General features: G+C 40.7%; 2 pseudogenes; both read right to left on the bottom strand.

Moving 5' to 3' along the window:
- Positions 1–10,685: 10,685 nt before the first annotated feature.
- LOC138091821 (dihydrodiol dehydrogenase 3-like) lies at positions 10,686–24,256 on the bottom strand (annotated as a pseudogene).
- On the bottom strand, positions 22,617–23,069 carry LOC138091822 (U4/U6.U5 small nuclear ribonucleoprotein 27 kDa protein pseudogene; annotated as a pseudogene).
- Positions 24,257–24,803: the final 547 nt, after the last annotated feature.

The following is a 24,803-nucleotide window of genomic DNA, read 5'->3' as shown; positions in this document are numbered from 1 at the left end:
AAGGGTGGAGCCATAGACTAGACCATGTATTGATAAAACCCTGAGTAGAACTGGGGTGTGGATTCGGGAGCCATAAGGCATTCAAAAACAGTCATAAATTCACTGGACTCAGAAAGCCATCCATGGGCCAGGCAAGATGCTGACTCAGAAATGAACTGAGTCACCCTTAGCTTTCCTGTTGGGGTGAAAGAAGGACAAGGAGAATGCCAGGCAAACTAGTGAAAGCCAGTCAGGACAGGGAACAAGATCTACCAAGAGTGAGTATTTGCCTGCTGTTTCAGGTAGCCAATTATGAACACACACAAACACACACACACACTCACACAAACACACACACACACACAGGAACACACACATATCTGGACGGGGCAGGGAGGCCAGACGGGCCCAAGGAGCAGGATCTGGGGCTCTGACGGTGTGCCAGGGCTGCAACACAGGCACGGCCGCCCACCTCAGGAGCTGCTCCAGCATGCCTCCCTCCAGATTGCCACCCTCTGGGGCAAAGGTGCCAGAGTGGGGGAGCGGGGTGCACACTTACAAGAGGTGGAAACAGTCTGGACCCAACCCTTAGAGTTCTGCTCCAGCATCTTGGGACCTGCCTGGCCCAGTAGAGTGGGGACAGCCACTGAGTGCAGGAGAAGCCTTTGCTCACACTGGGCTCTGGCTCTAGTCTTCCCCTCCCCGTCCCACCGAGGTGACAGTTGCCAGCACGCCCTGGGAAGGGGTGACCCTGCCCACCTCAGCTCCAGCTCTGCCCCAAAGCCTCTGGGCACACAGACTGCACAGGGACACAGCCACACAAGGACAGCCCCGCAAAACCAGGACAGGTAACTTTTTCACCTAATTTCACAGAGACAGAGGATGTTAAACAAAATGAGAAGACAGAGAAATCTGTTTCAAATGAAACAATGAAAAAAAAACCCTGAAAAAATCTGCTAATAAGATAGATATTAATAATTTACCAGAATTCAGAACAGTAATAAGAATGTTAATCTAAGTAGGGAATAGAACATACTAACATTCACATGATAGGGGTTCCAGAAAGAGAAGGAAAAGGGGCAGAAAATGTATCTGATGAAAATATGGCTAAAATTTTCTGAACCTGGGACTTCCCTTGTGGTCCAGTGGTGAGGATTCTGTGCTTCCACTGCAGGGGGCACAAGTTCTGAGACTGGTCAGGGAACTACTTAGCAAAGGTGATTAAAACCATAAGATGGGGATGTTTCTGGATTACCTGGTCACCCTGGTGTAATCACAAAGTCCTTATACGTGGGACCTGGGAGGGTTGTAGTCAAAGAGAAGGTGGGAAGATAGGAGCATTAGATAAGAGACTTGAAGACACTATGCGCTGTCTCTGAGATGGCAGGAGAGTCTACGAGACCAAGAACGGAGTGTTTTGCTGTTCAGTCCCTCAGTGGTGTCCAGCTCTACCACAGCATGGACTGCAGCACGCCAGACACTTCTGCCCTTCACTGTCTCCCAGAGTTTGCTCAAACTCATGTCCAGCGAGTTGGTGATACCATCTAAACACCTCATCCTCCATCACCGTCTTCTCCTCTTTTTCTTAGTCATTCCCCACATCACAGTTTATTCCAATGAGTTGTCTCTTCTGGTCAGATGACCAAAGTATTGGAGCTTCAGCTTCAACATCAGTCCTTCCAATGAATAGTCAGTGTTGATTTCCTTTAGGATTGACTGGTTTGATCCCCTTGCTGACCAAGGAATTCTCAAGAGCCTTCTCTGGCACCACAGTTTGAAAACATCAATTCTTCCACACTCAGCCTTCTTTATGGTCCAACTCTCACACCCGTACATGACTACCGGAAAAACCAAAGCTTTGACTGTACAGAACTGTGTCAGAAAAATGATATCTCTCCTTTTTAATATGCTGCCCAGGTTTGTCATAGTTTTTCTTCCAAGGAGGTTTTAATTTTATGGCTAAGGTCAGCATCCTCAGTGATTTTGGAGCCCAAGAAAATAAAATCTGTCATTGTTTCCATTGTTTCCCCATCTATTTGCCGTGAAGTGATGGGACCAGATGCCATGATCTTAGTTTTTTGAATGTTGAGTTTCATGTTGGCTTTTTTACTCTACTATTTCAACTTATCAAAAGGCTCTTTAGTTCCTCTTCCCTTTCTGCCATAAGGGTGGCATCATCTGCATACATGCTGTTGCTGCTGCTAAGTCACTTCAGTTGTGTCCGACTCTGTGTGACCCCATAGATGGCAGCCCACCATGCTCCCCCATCCCTCAGATTCTCCAGGCAAGAACACTGGAGTGGGTTGCCATTTCCTTCTCCAATGCATAAATGTGAAAAGTGAAAATTGAAAGTGAAGTCTTTCAGTCGTGTCCGACTCTTAGCAACCCCATGGACCGCAGGGACTCCAGGCTGCTCGGTCCATGGGATTTTCCAGGCAAGTGCATACATGTGGTTATTGATATTTCTCCCCAAATCTTGTTTCCAGCTTGTGATTAATCCAGCTTGGCATTTTGTAGGATGTACTCTGCATGTAATATAGATTGGCATGGTGATAGCATATAACCCTGATGTGCCTCTTTCCCAATTTTGAACCACTCTGTCAATCCATATCCAATTCTAACTGTTGCTTCTTGGCCTGCATACAGGTTTCTCAGGAGGCAGGTAAGATGGTCTAGTATTGCCAACTCTTTAAGATGTATCCACAATTTGTTGTGATCCATACTGACATGATGACATGTGATCCATACTAGGCATGAGCCTAGTCAATAAAGCAGAAAAAGATGTTTTTCAGGAATTCTTTTGCATTTTCTGTGATCAAATTGATGTTGGCAATTTGATTTCTGGTTCCTCTACCTTTTCCAAATCTAACTTGTATATCTGCTATTGAAGCTTAACTAGAAGGATTTTTAGCATTACCTTGGTAGCCTGTGAGATGAGCACAATTATGTGGTAGTTTGAATATTATTTGGCACTTCCTTTCCTTGGGATTAGAAAGAAAACTGACCCTGTCCACTGCTGAGTTTTCCAAATTAGCTGCCATATTGAGTGCAACACTTTAACAACATCATCCCTTAGCATTTGAAATAACTCAGCTGGAAATCTTTCACCTCCAATGACTTTGTTCATAGTAATACTTCCTAAGGCCCACTTGACTTCACACTCCAGGATGTCTGGCGCTAGATGAGTGAACATACCACCCTGGTTATACAGGTCATTAAAACGTTTTTTGTACAATTTTTCTGTGTATTCTTGCCACTTTTTTCTTAATCTCCTCTGCTTATGTTAGATTTTTTTTAACTTTACAATATTGTATTTCTTTTGCCATACATCAACATGAATCCACCATGGGTGTGCACGTGTACCCCATCCTGAACCCCCCTCCCACACCCTCCCCGTACCATCCCTCTGTGTCATCCCAGTGCACCAGCCCCAAGCATCCTGTATCCTGCATCGAACCTGGACTGGTGATTCATTTCTTATATGATATTGTACATGATTCAATGCCACTCTCCCAAATCATCCCACCCTCTCCCTCTCCCATAGAGTCCAAAAGCCTGTTCTATACATCTGTGTCTCTTTTTCTCTCTTGCATACAGAAAAGTTATGACCAACCTAGATAACATATTCAAAAGCAGAGACATTACTTTGCCAACAAAAGTCTGTCTAGTCAACGTTATGGTTTTTTCAGTGGTCATGTATGGATGTGAGAGTTGGACTGTGAAGAAGGCTGAGCGCTGAAGAATTGATGCTTTTGAACTGTGGTGTTGGAGAAGACTCTTGAGAGTCCCTTGGACTGCAAGGAGATCCAACCAGTCCATTCTGAAGGAGATCAGCCCTGGGATTTCTTTGGAAGGAATGATGCTAAAGCTGAAACTCCAGTACTATGGCCACCTCATGCAAAGAGTTGACTCATTGGAAAAGACTCTGAAGCTGGAGGGATTGGGGGCAGGAGGAGAGGGGGATGACAGAGGATGAGATGGCTGGATGGCATCATGGACTCGATGGACGTGAGTCTGAGTGAACTGCGGGAGTTGGTGATGGACAGCGAGGCCTGGTGCACTGCGATTCATGGGGTCGCAAAGAGTCGGACACAACTGAGAGACTGAACTGAACTGAACTGATACAGGGTTATCGTTACCATCTTTCTAAATTCCATATATATGTGTTAATATACTGTACTGGTGTTTTCCTTTCTGGCTTACTTCACTCTGTATAATAGGCTCCAGTTTCATCCACCTCATTAGAACTGATTCAAATATATTCTTTTTAATGGCTGAGTAATACTCCATTGTGTATATGTACCACAGCTTTCTTATCCATTTATCTGCTGATGGACATCTAGGTTGCTTCCATGTCCTGGCTATTATAAACAGTGCTGCGATGAACACTGGGGTACACGTGTCTCTTTCAATTCTGGTTTCCTCGGTGTGTATGCCCAGCAGTGGGATTGCTGGGTCATAAGGCAGTTCACACTGTTCTCCATGGTGGCTGTACTAGTTTGCATTCCCACCAGCAGTGTAAGAGGGTTCCCTTTTCTCCACACCCTCTCCAGCATTTATTGCTTGTAGACTTTTGGATCGCAGCCATTCTGACTGGTGTGAAATGATACCTCATTGTGGTTTTGATTTGCATTTCTCTAATAATGAGTGATGTTGAGCATCTTTTCATGTGTTTGTTAGCCATCTGTATGTCTTCTTTGGAGAAACGCCTGTTTAGTTCTTTGGCCTATTTTTTGATTGGGTCATTTATTTTTCTGGAATTGAGCTGCATAAGTTGCTTGTATATTTTTAGATTAGTTGTTTGTCAGTTGCTTCATTTGCTATTATTTTCTCCCATTCTGAAGGCTGTCTTTTCACCTTGCTTATATTTTCCTTTGTTGTGCAGAAGCTTTTAAGTTTAATTAGGTCCATTCATTTATTTTTGCTTTTATTTCCAATATTCTGGGAGGTGGGTCATAGAGGATCCTGGTGTGATTTATGTTGGAGAGTGTTTTGCCTATGTTCTCCTCTAGGAGTTTTATAGTTTCTGGTCTTACATTTAGATCTTTAACCCATTTTGAGTTTATTTTTGTGTATTGTGTTAGAAAGTATTCTAGTTTCATTCTTTTACAAGTGGTTGGCCAGTTTTTGCAGCACCACTTGTTAAAGAGATTGTCTTTTCTCCATTGTATAGTCTTGCTTCCTTTGTCAAAGATAAGGTGTCCATAGGTGCGTGGATTTATCTCTGGGCTTTCTATTTTGTTCCCTTGATCTATATTTCTGTCTTTGTGCCAGTACCATACAATGGCACCCCACTCCAGTACTCTAGCCTGGAAAATCCCATGGACGGAGGAGCCTGGTAAGCTGCAGTCCATGGGGTCGCTAAGAGTCAGACACAACTGAGCGACTTCACTTTCCCTTTTCACTTTCATGCATTGGAGAAGGAAATGGCAACCCATTCCAGTGTTCTTGCCTGGAGAATCCCAGGGACGGCGGAGCCTGGTGGGCTGCCGTCTGTGGCGTTGCACAGAGTTGGACACAACTGAAGCAATTTAGCAGCAGCAGCAGTAGCATACTATCTTGATGACTGTGGCTTTGTAGTATAGCCTAAAGTCAGGCAGGTTGATTCCTCCAGTTCCATTCTTCTTTCTCAAGATTGCTTTGGCTATTAGAGGTTTTTTGTACTTCCATACAAATTGTGAAAATATTTGTACTAGCTCTGTGAAGAATACCGTTGGTAGCTTGATAAGGATTGCATTGAATCTATAAATAGCTTTGGGTAGTATACTCATTTTCACTATATTGATTCTTCTGATCCATGAACATGGTATATTTCTCCATCTATTAATGTCCTCTTTGATTTCTTTCACCAGTGTTTTATAGTTTTCTATATATAGGCCTTTAGTTTCTTTAGGTAGATATATTTCTAAGTATTTTATTCTTTTCGTTGCAATGGTGAATGGAATTGTTTCCTTAATTTCTCTTTCTATTTTCTCATTATTAGTGTATAGGAATGCAAGTGATTTCTGTGTGTTGATTTTGTGTCCTGCAGCTTTACTATATTCATTAATTAGCTCTAGTAATTTTCTGGTGGAGTATTTAGGGTTTTCTATGTAGAGGATCATGTCATCTGCAAACAGTGAGAATTTTACTTCTTTCCCAATCTGGATTCCTTTTATTTCTTTTTCTGCTCTGATTGCTGTGGCCAAAACTTCCAAAACCATGCTAAATAGTAATGGTGAAAGTGGGCACCCTTGTCTTGATCCTGACTTTAGGGGAAATGCTTTCAATTTTTCACCATTGAGGATAATGTTTGCTGTGGGTTTGTCATATATAGCTTTTATTATGTTGAGGTATGTTCCTTCTATTCCTGCTTTCTGGAGAGTTTTTATCATAAATGGATGTTGAATTTTGTCAAAGGCTTTCTCTGCATCTACTGAGATAATCATATGGCTTTTACTTTTCAATTTGTTAGTGTGGTGTATTACATTGATTGATTTGTGGATATTGAAGAATCCTTGCATCTCTGGGATAAAGCCCACTTGGTCATGGTGTATGACCTTTTTAATGTGTTATTAGATTCTGATTGCTAAAATTTTGTTGAGGATTTTTGCATCTATGTTCATCAGTGATATTGGTCTGTTACACTTCCAAACTTATTCTATGAGGCCACCATCACCTTAATACTAAAACCTGACAAAGATACCATGAAAAAAGAAATCTACAGGCCAATATCACTGATGAACATAGATGCAAAAATCCTTATGTTAGATCTTTACAGTTTCTGTCCTTTCTGTGGCCATCTTCACATGGAATGTTCCCTTGGTATCTCTAGTTTTCTTGAAGAGATCTCTAGTCTTTCTCATTCTATAGTTTTAATCTATCTCTTTGCATTGTTCACTTATGAAGGTGTTCTTATCTCTCTTTGCTATTCTTCAGAAATCTGCATTCAGTTACCTATATATTTCCTGTTCTCTTTTGCCTTTCACTTCTCTTCTTTTCTCAGGTATTTGTAAGGTCTTCTCAGACAACCATTTTGTCTTCTTGCATTTCTTTTTCTTGGGGATGGTTTCAGTCACTGCCTACTGTACAATATTATGAACCTCTATCCACAGTTCTTCAGGCACTCTGCAACATATCTAATCTCTTGAATCTATTTGTCACTTTCATTGTATAATCATAAGGGATTTGATTTGAGCCATGCCTGAATAGCCTAGTAATTTTCCCTACTACAGGGAGGAACCACAGTCCCACCCATTAACAGAAAATTGGATAAAAGATTTACTGAACATGGCCCTGCCCAACAGAGCAAGACTCAGTTTCCCCCACAGCCAGTCCCTCCCATCAGGTAGCTTGCGCAAGCCTCTTATCCTCATCCATCACAAGGCAGACAAAAGGAGCAAGAATTTCAATCCCATGGCCTCCAAAATGAAAACCACAATCACAGAAAAGTAGCCAAAATGATCACATGGATCACAGCCTTGCATAACTCATGAAACTATGAGTCATGCCATACATGGCCCCCAAGATGGATGAGTCATGGTGGAGAGTTCCAACAAAACTTGGCTCACTAGAGAAGGGAATAGCAAACCACTTAGAATTCTTGCCCTGAGAACCCCATGAACAGTAGAAAAAAAGCAAAAAAGATACAACCCTGAGAGATGACTCCGCCAGGACAGTAGGTGTCCATTATGTTATATGCTAGGGAAGAGTGGAGAAATACAACCTGAAAGAATGATGAGGTTGATCCAAAACAGAAATGACACCCAGCTCTGGGTGTGTCTGGTGGTGAAAGTAAAGTCTGATGCTTTAAAGAACAATATTGCATAGGAACCTGGAACATTAGGTCCATGAATCTAGATAAATTGGATTTGGTCAAACAGAAGATAGCAAGAGTGAATATGGATTTTTTAGGAATCAGTGAACTAAAATAGATGGTAATGGGTGAATTTAATTCAGATGATGATTATATCAACTACTGTAGGGAAGCATCCCATAGAAGAAATGGAGTAACCCTCATAGTCAACAAGAGTCCAAAATGCAGTACTTAGGTGCAACCTCAAAATGACAGAAGGTACCTGGTCCATTTCCAAGGTAAACCATTCAATATCACAGTAATCTAAGTCTATGCCCCAACCACAAATGCAGGAGAAGCTGAAGTTGAATGTTCTATGAGGACCTACAAGACCTTCTAGATCTAACACCAAAAAAAAAAAAAAAAGATGTCCTTTTCATCACAGGGGACAAGAATGTACAAGTAGGAAGTCAAGAGATACCTGGAGTAACAGGCAAGTTTGGCCTTGAGGTACAAATGTAGCAGGGCAAAGGATAACAGAGTATTACCAAGAGAACACTGTGGTCTTACCAAACACACTCTTCCAACAACCCAAGACCTGTTCTCTAGGAGTTGGATAAAGCAACAAAATGGATTTCCCCTATAAACTCCAGAAGAGACCACAAGCCTGCTGGCACTTTGATTTCAGACCTCAGAACTGTATTTTGAATTTCTGACCTACAGATATGTAAATGAATACCTTGGTGTTGTTTCAAAGCACAAAGTTTTTGGTCATTTGTTATAAGAACAGTGTTAACTAAGACAGATGTGGCTCAAGTCAGCCCCACCTCCATCTGCAGCATCACGAGTTTTACTCTTTACTGGAATGTTCCTCTGACCTCAGAGACAGGTGGTCATCTCCCCAAACACAGGAACCTTGTCTTTTGATTCCACTTTCTTCCTTAGTGACTGACTGATTCCGTGGTCCTCATTACAACAAAGTCTTTGAAAACTGTGTATACTCAGTTCCACATTGGTCTCTTCACATCATTTCTTGAACCAACTTTACTCAGGGTTTGCCTTCACTACTCTATCAAAGCTGCACTTGATCCTGCCAAGGTTAACTGCTGAATCCAGTGGTCCATTTTCAATCTTCTCTTACTTGACTCATTGAAAGCACTGGATTCTTTTCTCCTGCAAAGACTTACTTCACATGCCTTCTAAGAACAGTCCCTCCTACTTCACCCACTGATCCTTTTCAGCCTCTTTTGATGGTTCCTTCAGTTTTTGATTGTTTGTTTATTTGTTTTAAGGATTTTCTTAATGCTTATTGCTCATGAAGCTTGACTTCCCTGTCCGACCACACTCACTGTATAATATAATATCTCTGACTGGTTAGTTTCATGGCTTCAAGAGACTATATTTGACAAATTTCAGATATGAATATTTTGTCTAAACCTTTCCTCTAATTGACTTGCGTGTCCAACTCTATGCATTCATCTTCACTTGGATACCTAAAGGCATTTGAAAGATGCATATCTATAACTGAACTCATGATCTTCCCACAAAAATGAGATTCCCTGAATTGTCTCCATCTGAGAAAATGGCATCTGCATTTCCTGTTACTTAAACACAAGCACCTGGAGTCAACTTTGATTCCCTTTTACCTTTCACCATATGTCCAACATGTTAGCAGTCTAGTTAATGCTGACCCTAAAATAAGTTCCTATTCCAATACCTCTGGCCATTTTTAATGTTCCTTCTGTGGTTCCAGCCAACACTACCTCTCACCTAAATTCCTGTAGAGTCCTAAAAAGGGGCTCTTTCTCCTCTTTTTCTTCTAAACATAACAACCAGAGTGATTTTTTTGAAAACATGTCAGCTCATGTAACTACTGTGCTCAAAACCAAAATATCATTCTCCACTTCTCTCAGAGTAAAGACCTCTTGAAAACCCACATGACACAGACCCCATGGCCCCACTGGCTCTCTGGCTTGTCTTCAACTCCTCTCTGCTTCCCTCACTAAACTCCATCCACATCAGCCAACTTGCTGGCCCTCAAATGTTACATGAACATTCTTCCTTCCTGGATTTAACATTTTCTGTTCCAGAGAAAAGCAAGAAGCACTGTCTCTATGTTTCAAGGCTGTTTCTTATACAAATGAAAAGTTGTGTGGGATTAAGGGTAGTTGGTGTCTCTGCCTAACAGATGGACAGAAATGTGAGAGATTGTGCAGGATTTTCTCAACAGGCACTTACCCATTTCTAACAGCTAAATTCTCCTGATGACATTCACTGTCCCATCCTCCACTGGACAATAAACTCAAGGATTTCTCATTTAGTTAATATTTATTGATAAAACAATGTCTTACTAAAGAATGTTAAATAAAATTTTGCTGAATGAATGAATAAATGACAACCAATGAAGGGATGGTAAAATATGTACATATTTATCAAAATGCTAAGCATGGGCAGACAATTAAGAAATTAAATAAATGAATCAGATATGCTGCTTTACAGAGAGCAAAATATAATACTGGATTTTTTAAATCATATTTTAGCTTACCAAGATGATTATGCTAAGTTGAAAAGTATATAGCCTATAGATTGAAGAGTATTTGTCTTTGTAAATATCATACACACAAATTTGTATAGGATTCTATAAGGAAAATGTACCAAAGTATTATATAATGGTGAATTACAGCTTATCTTTATTTTCTATCATTTCTCTTTTACTTTCCAAATTTCCTGTAATTTTTTTTAATTATCAGGGGAAAAAAAGAGCATTCTTACTTTGAAGTTTTAATTGTTTCATAAACTGTTTATTTTTTCACACGGAAAGGCATTTTCAAAAGTTGAGACACTTCATTTAAGCACCTTCACCACTTACAAAAATCCTCTTCACAGCCCCAGAAGCAAGAAATTCTTAAAGAACCACAGTGAGACCCGAGAATCAATATTCTTCAAGAAATGGCTATTCAGGGTGACTGATACCACTGAAAGAGAAGGAGGAGGATTCATTTATTAATTCTGTCATGTTGTCATAGAGAGCATTACTCTGTGAGTGCAGTCAGGATGGGCTAAAATTCAAAATCTACTAACACATCCCTCCTTCTCCCCCAACAAACATACATCAGGTGTCTGCTCCATGTTTTCATGGCACCTGCACGTCCAGTCCCAACACTGACGTGTATTCGTCACTCCACAGTGAGAGGTAGTTTGACTCAGGTTACAATTTTAAGAGGGCGCAAGACCTGGGGCTAACTCTGGAGGTCATTTCAGCCCCTTCATGGAACTTCCGTCCCTAGACAATGAGAAGGATCATAGCGAACAAACTAGCTGCTCTTTTTTCGCACATCCATGAATAAGCAGATACCGAGCATCCCCAAAAATACAGACTGTCTTCATTAAGGAAATTCCACTCTATTGGAGAGATACAACAGTCACCTGAATAATCATACAGCACAAAGTGGCTTTGATATTTTCTTAAATATCAAGGATGTATTTGATGTATTAAAACATTAGTTACCCAGTAATTAGTATAACTATTGTTTTCTTTTTTTCCATGTTTCTACTTTTCTTTCTAAACTTGTCCTTTTCAGTTCAATTCATTAAAGAGTGCATTCTGAGCAATTCCAAGGGCCAGGAGCTGTGCTGTTGACCTGAGCCCACAAAGAGGAATAAGTCTAGCCATTCACAGCCTAATGAAGAAGATAGAATTATACTTAAAAGTCTTTAAGGACAGAAAAGTGAGTCTCCACCATTTTTTCATTTATCATGTATTTTATCAGAATTGTGATATAGTTTTACAAACAATAGAGAGAATTTTGAAATCTTTCCCTTCAAACAAAATCTTCGCTGTACCAATAATTTGCATTCCCTCCTCTCTAAACTCCTTTCCAAATTTCTCTTCTGTCTCTTCAATCCTGACATTCTCCTGCAGTGATGAGGCAGCTAGAATTCTATGTTAGTGACTAAGTCAAAGGCAAGCAGGTGGGGGCTCCCCAGGGGATGGACTTCTGCTGGATAAAGGCTAAACTGCAGTGAGTCTTCACTCAAGAAACCAGAGAGACCCAGATGATCTTACCTCAGTGTGTCCTGTTAAGGACACAGCAGTCTTTCACTGGAGGGTCAGTTAAACTCATGATCTACTGGTAATTCAGCTTGGTGAGCTAACAAGGATGAGGACATGGGAATTGTAACAGGGAAAAAAGATCAATGAAGGAAGAGATTAATTTGAAAGAAATGGATTGTGTCTTGGAGAAGAAATACCTGTAAGGGAGAAAATCCACCAGACCCTTAGGAGATGGGGTGGAAGCAGGCCCATGTGACTTCTCAAAACTGTTGAGGGTTGGCCTTCGTAGGACCTTCCTTCATAAAAAAGTATCAGCAAGGTGATTTATCATTGTGTTAGGAATAACATGAATGGGGGCTTCCCAGGTGGTCAGTGATAAAAGATCCACCTGCCAAGCAGGAGACTTGGGTTCAGTGATTGGCAAGATAACTTGGAGAAGAAAATGGGTACCCACTCCAGTATTCCTGCCTGGGAAATCCCATGGACCCTGGAGCCTAGCAGGCTACAGTCCATGGGTCCAAAGAGTTGGACACAACTAAGCAACTAAACAACAACAACAAAACATGAACGGAATCCAGAAAGGATTCATTATTATACAGTTTTTATTAATATAAGCATTTTATCCTGATCTAAAAAGAATTAAACACGTTCACAGGTCCCTGTAAGAATAGTGGGCTGCTGGCACTGTGCCCTCTGTGTTTACTGGGTCCCTCGGCCCTGAGAGGAGGTGCACCAGGCACAGAGATTAGGGGCACAAAGTAGTGAAATCACCGCGATGTCAACTCTGAGAATTTTACTGATGGGCTGTCCTAGGTCCCAATCATTTCTGTTGGTCAGACACAGAGCCCAAGAGGAAACCTCTGCTTTGAGGCCGGCAGGAAGACTCTAGTTGGTTCCTATGCTAGAATCAGGACTGTCTTCCTAGAATCAAGTTTTTAAAAGTTTAGTTGCCCTACTGATCTGCCTTCTACAGGAAAAAAAAAAAAACGTGTGTGAAACATCTGCAAGTCACTTACAGTAGAAATTCATAGTATCTTATATTTCTATTGATGCCATCGATCACTTTCATGTCTTCTGGAGTCAGTTCAAAGTCAAACACCTGGGAGGGAAGAAGAATCACATTACCTTTCCCCCAAGAAGTTGGCCTCCCCCTGGGGACTGGAGGACTTTCCAGCTGGATGGAGACAAGAAGAGGGGACAGGGAAGCTGTGTCTGTCCTCAGCTTCCAAGTGAACAAACCTGGGACCCTCTGCTGAGTTCTCACCTCTCCTTCCCACAACTCCTTCTCTGTCCACTTCACAAACATTACAGTGCCTCAGTCCCTTATCTTTCTAAGTCAATCACTTCAGAAAGAAAAGAAATGTACTAAAATACCCTTTTGTCTTTGGACACTCCTGACTCAGTACCTGCACCTGAACAAACATTAGACTGCTTCACGCTCCCCAACATGCCCTAAGTGTGACAGCATTGCATTGAAGCTGTGTGGGGAGGAGTCTTCCTTGCAAAAGCCTATCCAAGAATCTGATATCAAACTCACTCTTTACCTATGAATAAATCTAAAAGAAACTTTATGTAAATGCTTTTGTAGATAAAGTTATGAAAATTTAAACATTAAAGAACACCTAAAATATTAAAAGTTCACATCATAATCATGAAATGAATAGCTCAGTTTTGTAAAGAAATTTGTTTTCTATGAAATGATCTAGTGTTTCAATGCAACATGAATCAAAGACTGACATACACATTCTCCTGTAGAAGTCAGTAAAGTGATACCAAATTTTAAATAAAAGAACTATTAAAAAGCAGCCAAGACATTCTTAAGTTTAGTTCAGTTCAGTCGCTCAGTCGTGTCTGACTCTTTGCTATCCCATGAACTGCAGCACACCAGGCTTCCCCGCCCATCACCAACACTCGGAGTCCACCCAAACCCATGTCCATTGAGTCAGTGATGCCATTCAACCATCTCATCCTCTGTCCTCCCCTTCTCCTCCTGCCCCCAATCCCTCCCAGCATCAGAGTCTTTTCCAAAGAGTCAACACTTCGCATCAGGTGGCCAAAGTATTGTAGTTTCAGCTTCAGCATCAGTCCTTCCAATGAATATTCAGGACTGATTTCCTTTAGGATGGACTGGTTGAAGAATTTACCATTCTGGAAATAAGACTTACTTTACAATTTAATAACACAGTACAGAAAAATGAATAGTTAAATGAAAGAGGCCAGAAATGTACTTAAAGGCTCTCTATATATGACAGAGTTGACAATGAAAATCTGGAAAATATGGACATGTTGTTTTTATTCAGTTGCTAAGTCATATCCAATTGTTTGTGACACACTGGACTGTGGCAAGGCAGGCTTCCATGTTCATCATCAACTCACAGAGTTGCTCAAATTCATGTCAATCAAGTTGGTGATACCATCCAACCACCTCATCCTCTGTCTCCCCCTTCTCCTTCTGCCCTCAATCTTTTCCAGCTTCAGGGTCTTTTCCAATGAGTCAGCTCTTCACATCAGGTGGCCAAAGTATTAGAGCTTCGGCTTCAACATCAGTCCTTCCAATGAATATTCAAGGTTGATTTCCTTTAGGCTAGATTGATTTGGTATCCTTGCTGTCTTAGATTTCCACTTAATAAACATATATGTAACCATTTTGATATTATATTGGAAAACCAATTCTAGGTGTATTGCAGGGCCAAATTTGAATGTAAACACAGAAACAGTTTTTTAGGGGACCATACACTTGACCTTGACTTAGATGGGCCTGTAACATTGGGCAGTGAACTTTGCCAGAATTGATGAGTCAGTTCTGAGTCTAGAAATGAAGAATATGTTTTTTTCCATTCACTGACTATGGGTCATAGTACTGTGCTGATGTGATAACCAGGTTAGTTGACCACAGTCTAGCCAAATATACATGTAAAACTACATGGAGAAGTGTGCAGTCTCCTCTGACAAGAGTCATACCCACTGGCTAAAGCAAAACTGCTGAGCTGCTCTGCACTGAGCTGCAAATGCATGAGCAAGAGCAGTTAAGAGGACAGCAGCTGAGCTGAGTTCAAGCTGATTGTCAAAATACAGAATCAAGAGACACAGAAATGATCTCTGCATTAAATCCTGAAAATGGGGAGAGTTTCCTGTATAGCTGTGACTATGGGTACAATAATGGTCTCCTACAAATAAATCAAAAGAGAAACAACCTAGCTAAAGTGGACAAAGTCTTGAAGAGGAGCTTCACAAAGAGAAATTCAAGAAGTACAAATGTGTGAAGATGAAACCCTATAATATTAAGGGAAAAGCAAAATAAAACCATGATGGTTTGGGGGTTAAAGTTTGCTGCTATAATTTTTGTGCCCCCAAACTTCCAAATAGGAAAAGGAGTCTGTCAAGGCTGTATATTGTCACCTTGCTTATTTAATTTATATGCAGAGTACATCATTAGAAATGCTGGGCTGGAAGAAGCACAAGCTGGAATCAAGAGTGCCGGGAGAAATATCAATAACATCAGATATGCAGGTGACACCAACTTTATGGCAGAAAGTGAAAAAAATTAAAGAGCCTCTTTATGAAAGAGGAGAGTCAAAAAGTTGACTTAAAGCTCAACATTCAGAAAACTAAGATTATGGCATCTAGTCTCATCACTCCATGACAAATAGATGGGGAAACAGGGGAAACAGTGGAAACAGCGGCTGACTTTATTTCTTGGGCCCCAAAATCACTGCAGACGGTGACTGCAGCCATGAAATTAAGACACTTACTCCTTGGAAGGAAGTTTATAACCAACCTAGACAGCATATTAAAAAGCAGAGACGTTACTTTGCCAACAAAGGTCTGTCTCGCCAGGCTATGGTTTTTCTAGTGGTCATGTATGGATGTGAGAGTTGGACTATAAAGAAAACTGAGCGCCGAAGAATTGATGCTTTTGAACTGTGGTACTGGAAAACTCTTGAGACTCCCTTGGACTGCAAGGAGATCCAACCAGTCCATCCTAAAGGAGATCACTCTCGGGTGTTCACTAGAAGGACTGATGTTGAAGCTGAAACTGCAATCCTTTGGCCACCTGATGCAAAGAGCTGACTCATTTGAAAAGACCCTGGTGCTGGGAAAGATTGAGGGCAGGAAGAGAAGGGGACGACAGAGGATGAGATAGTTGGATGGTATCACCAATTCAATGGACATCAATTTGGGTAAATTCTGGGAGTTGGTGATGGACAGGGAGGTATGGCATGCTGTGGTCCCTGGGGTCACAAAGAGTCAGACACGACTAAGCGATTGAACTGAACCGAACTGAAAATTACATTTTGATGTTGTTAGAAATGGAGTCATTGAAAGGTCATGATAGTGGAGCTCTCATGAATGAGATTTTAAAATAGCATATTCATATAAGAGACTTGGGAGAGCTCTGTTGCCCCCTCCATGATATTAAGATGCAAAGAGAAACCTGTGACCTGGATGAAGGCCCTCACCTGACCACACAGGAACCCTGACTCAGATCTCCAGCTTCAAAACTGTGAGAAATAAATTTCAATTTTCCTCAGCCACCCAATCAGTGATATTTTGTTAGAGCAGTTCAAATGGTCTAAAAAAAATCACATATTGCAATTTCATCAACTGAGAACAAAGAAAATAAGATGTTATTTGCACAAGATGACAGAATAAATGGCTGACATAACTCCGAAACCAAAATCTCTGTTTTCTGTCCAACCTGAACCCTCTCCAGCCATGCCGCCTCTCCTGTTGCCACATCCGGAGGCGAAAATCACCAGGAACACACACAACACATTCATGCATGGGGAAGAACTGGTAACTTGTCTTGATTCAAGGAAAGTCTTGAGAGACAGACAAAGAATGACCCTCGTGAAGGATGTTCCTTAGGACCCCTCTGCCCACAGCCCAACTCATCACCTGTATGTTCTCTTTGATCCACTTCTTGTTGTAACTTTTGGCCAGAACCACAACCCCATGTTGTATCTGGTAGCGAAGGGCAACCAGAGCTGGGGTTTGCTTGTGCTTTTTGGCAATGGCACAAAGAACCGGGTCCTCCAAGAGAATGGGCAGTCCAGGTTCACCCCGGAAGGAAATTCAGAAATGTTGAGGAGCTGAGACTAAGTACTCAGTTTCTGAGTACTTTCACCAAACAGATCAAGTATGTCCACTCTATACCAGTGCTTCTCAAACTGTGGTCCATGTACTAAGAGCATCAGCATTACTGGGGATCTTGTTAGAAATACAAATTCCCAGCTTAAATGCAGACACACTGAATCAGAACCTCAACGGTGGCACCTCCTAATCTGTGTTTACAAAGTTCTCCCAGTCATTTGGATGTATGTTTGAGTGAGACCAGAACTGCCAAACTCGTGGATTTTATTTTCCTTTTTTAATTCTCATTTGTTGTGTCTCTCCATTCATAGCTCTAAAGCTTGTACAATGGCATGAAAAGAAATAGTGATGGAAACAGACTGGGAAATTTTTTTAATTGTCACATTTCACAGGTATTGATACAAGTTGAATAGTCCAAAATATAGAACTATTCATTTCATCATTATTTATATTATGCAATTTTCTATATATGTTTACAAAAATGGCTCATATTGAAATTTGTTATCATGATAGACCTGGAAGTTACATATTATTATCCCAATTTTAGATAAAAGATATGTGAGGTTTAGACATGTATTTTTAGAAATATGTTCTTTGTTGAATAAATAAGTAAATCATGATATGAGCTTGTGTCTCTGGTTTCAACTAAGGGATTCTATATAGATTTTAATGCATACATTTGTTATTTATGGGTCAACAGTCTAATACAATGTAGAAAAATTGGCTGGGTGATGGGAAGATAAAAGAGAAGGATTCATTCCATCCCTCCCTGCTTATACACTGTGTCTATGAGTTATCTGAGTAATATATGATTTACACTATTTATCAAAAATTGAATTTTACATAAACTCCTTGTTGTCTTCATGAGGGTTCAATACCATTCTTTTAGTCGTTGGGATCCCAGAGCAGCATAGGCAACAAAAACGATATCATGTGACTTGCAGAAATCCAGCAGTTTCCTCTGGTTGAGATAAGGGTGACATTCCATCTGTAGAATGTCAACAGAGAAGAGTGTCAGATTATATGGAAAGGTATTAATGTGACAGAAAAAGATGTAAGCTGGAAATATCAACACCAAGAGAGAAATAGACAAAAGTGTGTGTGTACAGTTAATTTATGATAGACATGGATGGGAAAACCAGTCTAAGACTGAATAATCAAAACGTGGGCTCTACATTTCAGTAAATGCTTCTGAGTAAATATTTCATGTAATGTTAGCATCACCATGAGCCTTTAAATTGACCCTGTAACCTGGATGATTTCCATCATCTCCAGCACATTTTTCTGTTCTGTGCTCCCTGTTGAGACTCATAAATGCTGAGCCACCAAGATTTTGGATACAGCCAACAGAACTGCACACAAATGCTTAAAACCCATCTCAGCTGATTTGTCTCTTTATTACTTCCCATTCCAGCTTTTTTCTTTTTTGGCTTTATTCTTTATTTTCTAATTTTTTTACTTTACAATATTGTATTGGTTTTTTTATTAATTTATTTTTTACTGAAGAATGATTGCTTTACAGAATTTTGCTGGTTTCTGTCAAACCTCAACATGAATCCATTCCAGGTTTTCATGGTCTTCCTTCTTGCTTGCAGTTCGCTCCAAGCCACTTTCACCCTCTGTCTAGTCATCCCTCCATCTCAGGGAAATGCCTCCTTCCTCTAGCTCTGGATTCTACCCACAATTTACCAGGAAGCCTTCCACACCTATCAACCCAGACTTTATCAGAGATATCATTATGGATTTCATTCAGAAAGTCCAGACAGAGGCTCTGCTCTCTAGAATCCTCTGACCCACAAAGGTCAGATGAACAGGAGGAGAGGACAGACAATCAAGCTCCAGGGCAAGAAGGAGGTTGTGAAGAGCAGGAGGGGGAGGAGCCGAGCTGCTCACCTGGTTGCAGACGGGCTTGTACTTGAGCCCTGGCTTGTTCAGGATCTTCTCCAGCTGCTTGTGGTTGAAGTTGGACACCCCAATGGACTTGGTCAGCCCTGCATCCTTACACTTCTCCAGGGCCTGGGGACAGATGGGTGCTGAAAAATCACTTGGAATGGGCAATAGAACAAGAATAAAAGCTGAAAAAGTACCTGTAAAAAGTGTCATCCAGAAAGAATTAGCATTAATTATCAAGAAGGAAAGAGGGGAAGAATGACATGACACAAAAAGGAGAACTGCCATCTCCTCCTTGGAAAACCCTGGAGAGCACATGTCACATGGAAGGAAATAGATATCTGTCTCACTGTCCCAGATTCTCCTGTTCCTCTCTGTGAACATTTCAGCAATGGTTCCCTCCCCACAACCCCAGCATCACATCCCTTAGAGTTCATGACCTGCTGAGTCTGATGGCCCACAGCCCATTCTCACAGGCAGAAGAACTGATGGAGGTTTCCCCTCTCCTGGCTCCTCCTTTAACTCCCTACTCTTGGAACTCACCTCCCATGTGTGACAGAGACCCACTGAGTCAGCTATCAGTTTTCCATTTTCATCTTTTGGGTATAATTCCTCCCCTGGCTGGAATAGAAGCAGTCATTTTAGACATGTCACAAAACCATTTCTCTGCATTTAGCAAGGCTTCCAGGCACCTGGGATTAAACCTACATGAGGTAGGTTTACAACTTTCTAGATACTAATATTTGCAAAGTGATTGCATATGGAGATGTAAGCAAGGTCTTTAGGAGGGAGGCTTATTCTACTTTTCTACACTCAAAACATGTTGTAATAAGTACAATTTTTCTAGGTCCTAAAAAGGACTTCAAGTGACTTCTGTGAATTTTGTCTGTTCTTGTACTGCCCTCTTTTGAAATATCTCTGATCTGAGAATGGCAGTAAGTTACATGGCTTTATTTCCAGAATAAAAATTTCAACCTTGACCTGGGCTAATCAGATTTCCTTTTCTCTCTGAGCATCAGATGCCCTAGGGCAGGCACATGAACCAGCAAGGCTCTCCTTAAGTTGGTATGGATTGTGGAAGATCAGGGTCTCAAAGATCAATGGTCTTTGAGACCATTGTGGAAGATCGAGGGTCTCAAATGTTCATGGCCGTGAACCTTGAGCTGCCCCAAGGTCATATTTTCCATCAGTGGAAATTTTTCAGTAAAAAATAAGCAAACGATGAGTAACATCCTGATAAGACATAGAAATTAGTAGAAATTAGGAGACATTTCTGAAGAGTACTGCGAATCCCCAGTCTGTCTGTGGCTATGACTTGTCATCTACATAGTCCACTAAGCTATTGTGTATCAGATGGTTTGAGCTGCTTTTTGTAACTTGAAATCAAGAGTTCTCAGTAAACCATTCTTAACAGCTAAGTGCAGTCTACAGACCTCATTATGAAGTCGGGCAAGAGAGGAGGCAATCTCTCCCAAGTCCTTATAAAGGAACAAAGTTTAGACACACCCAGAGGGAGCACCACCAAATATGCTCAACTTGAAAGGGTGAAAGACAAGAGAAACTCATCATGTTCAATGTAGGGGAGTGTCATGCTCATCACGGCTGCACCAAACTCTTGGTTCATGAAATCCCCAGGGACCCAGGAGTCATATTCAGGACTGTGTGCAGAACTGGCCTGCTTCTACTTCCTCGAGTTTTTCTGGCAGAGACTCAGATTATTAACTCCTTTCTCTGGGAGGCATGTAAGGGATTCAAAGAAGCTCAGTAAAAAGATGATCACAAATTATTGTTTGCGAGATTCTACTCCAGTGTAATTGTCCCTTCAACCTACTAAGACAAATCTTAATTCAACCATCCATGCAAGTTGATGCACACTCTAACACAAGAAACAAAATTGATGTGATCAAACATATTTCCAACCTTCACAGCCAGTGGAAAATGAATAATATAGAGATCAACATAGCCCAGTTGAAGAGTTTTCAGTGATTTTTCCAAGGCTGGTCGGACCAACTCTTGTCGAAGGGAAGTTAACCAAAGCTGCAGAGATTAAAGAATGGAAGTTTTATTAATAATACTGCAGGTTTTGTTTTCTTTTTTTGCCTTACTGTGAAGCTTGTGGAATATTACTTCCCTGACCAAGGATCAAATCTGGGCTCATAGCATTAAAGCACCAACTCTTAACCACTGAACCACCAGGGAATTCTAATACTTTAGGAATTTACCAATAAGCGTAGATCCCCCCAAAATTGATCCTATTATATAATTGTCACCTTGGCACAATCACTTGCATACATGTTCACACACAACATGCATAGCACCTTTGAAGTGTAGAATATGTCTTCTCTCTTCACAGTGCCATCTGCAATCTTGCTTCGAATGGCCTGGCCAACTTGCTCTTCATTTTGGTACCATGAGCACAGTCAATATGGTGGAACCCAACCTCTATAGCAAATTGGGTGACTTCCTGAGCTTCACTCTTAGCAGTCTACATAAACAAAAATGTTGAATATCCACATGATTAAGAGATTGCAAAGGCACAAGCTTTGATCTTCCCAAGGATTGACTTCTCTCTGTGACTTTGGTTAGCTCTATGTGTGTGGTGAGGAGCCCATGATAGTCTCCCTGAACATTCCTGGTGAGTTATTCCATGGACACCCAGGAACCCTTCAACCCCAGGCAACCAGTGGTTGATTGCTGACCTCAGAGGACCCAAGAACACCTCCAGGTTCAGTGGTTTGCTGTTAGAAGTCAAAAGACTCAGATTAAGTTGTAGTCATGGGTAGCATTTATGCTGTGAGATGTATACTTATATACAAAGATATAAGGTGCCTGGTAAAAGCAGCAGGAAACCAAGTGAAAGCATTTGAGACCTCTGTCTACCAGTGAAACTACACAGAATACACCAAATAAAACTGTATCTATTCAAGGTGTACAAAGTGATGTTCTCATATAAGAATCCATAGTTAATAATCATCACAATCAAGCTAGGTAACAGATTCATCACCTCCCATAGCTAACTATTAAGGTTGTTTGTAAGACTTAAAATCTAATCTAACAAAATCTAAAGTTATAGCACATTATCTTTAACTATAGTCACTATGCTATACATCAGTTGCTCAGGCTTATTCATCCTATAACTGAAGATCTATACCATTGACCAACATCTTTCCATTTTTCCCAGCCTTGACACCAGCTTCTGGTCACTATTTCTCTATTATCTGCTTATACAAGTTCCACTTTTAGAGAATCCACCTATAAAGATATCATGTAGTATTTCTCTTTCTATTTCTGGCTATTTCACTTAGCTTAATGTTCTCCCAGTTCATCTGTATGGTTACAAATGACAGGATTATTTTGTTTATAATGCTAAATAAATGTTCCATTTCTTTTTTTTTTTAGAAATTATTGCTTTATTTGAGAAACTTACTTCCAAATTACTTTTACGTGTTTTTTTTTACTTTATTTTATTTTTCAATACTGTATTGGTTTTGCCATATATCAACATGAATCCACCATAGGTGTACATGAGTTCCCAATAAAAAGTCATAAAGAGCATCCAAGAGGAAGACATATAGTTTCCATAGGAATAAGGACCAAAAAATGGGGTTGATGACTACCCCAAACAATATTTCCTAAAGGAAAAAAATGTAATATTTAACCTCTTTTTTTGAGGCAGGGTAAGTGAACTACAAACATCATAAATAAAATTTTCTTATTTACAAGGAGGAAGGACTATGATCCTGTTTTGATGCATATTAAATACAAAAATTCACTGTTCTGATCAAGATGAGGGAAAAAACATCATTCTTCAAAACTTCATTCATTTCATGCAATGAAATCCAAAGTTCTGTTGAATCCACCTTATCGATTCATGTACTGCCTATACTTTCTCTTCTGAGATACATTTATGGCATAGGCATTTACAGAGCCATCCACTTTTTTCCCTTTTGTGGAGTCAAAGGAGGCAAATCCCATTAACTTCATCATTTCTATTTCTTCCTCTGTTTTGCCCTCTAAGTCTTTCTCAGTTATCTGCCGTTCTTTGCTCTTTGTTTCTTTCTTCTCCTCATCTCTTCTTTCTTTCAGTCGAGAAGGGAAGATGTGGATCTATGTCGTCTTGGGGACCTGGAACACCTTCTGTGTGGGGAGCAAGAGCGGCTTCTTCTCCGATCTCGCTCCCGGGACCGGGACCTTTCTCTGCGCCTGTGTTCTTTCCCGGGATGTGGACCAGGATCGCCTAGTCTCCCCCCGTGAGGCGCGGCTGTGGCTGTGACCCATTTGGAATCCTTCTCCAGTACAGGTTCTCCATTTCTTTTTATGTGATTGAGAATCTTTCCTACTTCAAGGAGAGATTACATTAGACCAAAGTTAGATTTGGTCTAACTTCCCTCTGTTGTGTCTGCTCCTGGTTTTTCTTAAATGCTCAGACATTTGGGGATGTACTCAGCCATGAACCAGTGAATTTCACTGACAGCCTGGACCCTTCCTTGCCCTGACCCCCTGAGTACTACAAAGTCCTGTCTTCTGTTTCCAAAATGTCTCTGGATATTTCTATCTGTTTTATAGATGAAAAAGGTGAGACTCAAAGTTTAAGGACCAGTCCCTCATGACAATTACATGCTCTAAAGACAAGACAGACAGCCAACCTTCTGCCTTCCAGTCTAAAGGCTTGTCCACTAGCCCCACTTATGCCCAAGCACTTCAGACTATACTTTAATAAAAACACACAATGAAACCCAAGAATACATTGCAAAACCTGGCTTGTAAGACTGTAGTGTATCCCCTCAGTGATATATCCCCTCAGTTTTATCCTCCTCCCCACTCAAATGATACTATAGTTCCCATCAGAAGAAGTTTCCGAGCAGAAAGAGAAGTACAGGGAAAAACATAGCTGGAGTGTTTCTGCCCTGGCACTGAGCAGGTATCCCACAGTAGAAAAGCAATTCTCTCCCATTATTTTTCAGTCACCTCATCTTCAGGACCTTCCATCTCAAATGCTTCTCTGGATCATGTCTTTTTGAAAGAAAGAAAGTGTTCTGTAATGAAATAAAGAGAAACCCTATCATTGCAATCCCCCTCAAAACAAAGCAACTGACAGTCAGTGATCTTGATGGCCAAGTCTCACCTCTTCTGCCAAACTGGGAAAGAGATGGAAACTAGAGGGGAACCCAGAGTAATCTGCAGGTGACCACAACCTCAGACCTTGATGCAGAGTGGAAACTGGATGCTCTCTCCTCTTTCATAAGACATGGTTCTAGCCTGGTTAATGAGCCAAATGACTCTCCTCGTGTCACATGGGGAATCAAGACTTGAGACCCCACATCCCTTTCACTCATGTTACATCCACTATTTTTTATATCTCAACCCCAAACCACTACTCTTACCTCTGGAGGTGCATAGGTTGCAAATCCCAGGACAGGAATGAAGTGGCCATCATTAAGCTTCACTTGCCTTTTGGGATCCATTGCCTATTTCTCCTCTGAGTAAGCAGACTGATTTTTTTTTCTTCTTCCCTCACAGTTATAAATAACAGGAAGATAACACCCAGCTGCAGGATCCAAATGTTAGCTGATATGTTGTAGGAGCAGCATGACTAAACCAGTGCCCATAGAGTAAGAAGAGAATTGAAATCAGTTAACTTGTTTGATTTTTTAACCAATATAACCTTAAGTATCAAATAATGATGAGATGTGCTGAACAATTATTAATCATTAGCTGCACAAGAAACTCTACACAGTAATCTTTTTTATTTTTCTATTATGAAGCCACTCTCAACCAAACATCAGTTGAAACAACTACCTTACAGTACAAACACACTCACATACAAAAGTGCTTAATAAAGAGTTTTCAAAATGCTATCCCTTAATAAAGAATTAAAACTTCAAAAGAACATAAATTTCCTTTTTCACATTTCCTACCAGCAAAATTATTTTGCTTTACATATCTTACAGTGGTGAAATCTTGAACAGGATACCAAAACATTGGCTAAGTCCTTGTTGGAGGTTAACTCTT

This window comes from Capricornis sumatraensis, chromosome 15 (genome assembly GCF_032405125.1).
Source record: "Capricornis sumatraensis isolate serow.1 chromosome 15, serow.2, whole genome shotgun sequence".
NCBI classification, from domain to species: domain Eukaryota; kingdom Metazoa; phylum Chordata; class Mammalia; order Artiodactyla; family Bovidae; genus Capricornis; species Capricornis sumatraensis.
The sequence above is the reverse complement of the archived record's forward strand: the minus strand, read 5'-3'. Positions and strand labels throughout refer to the sequence as shown.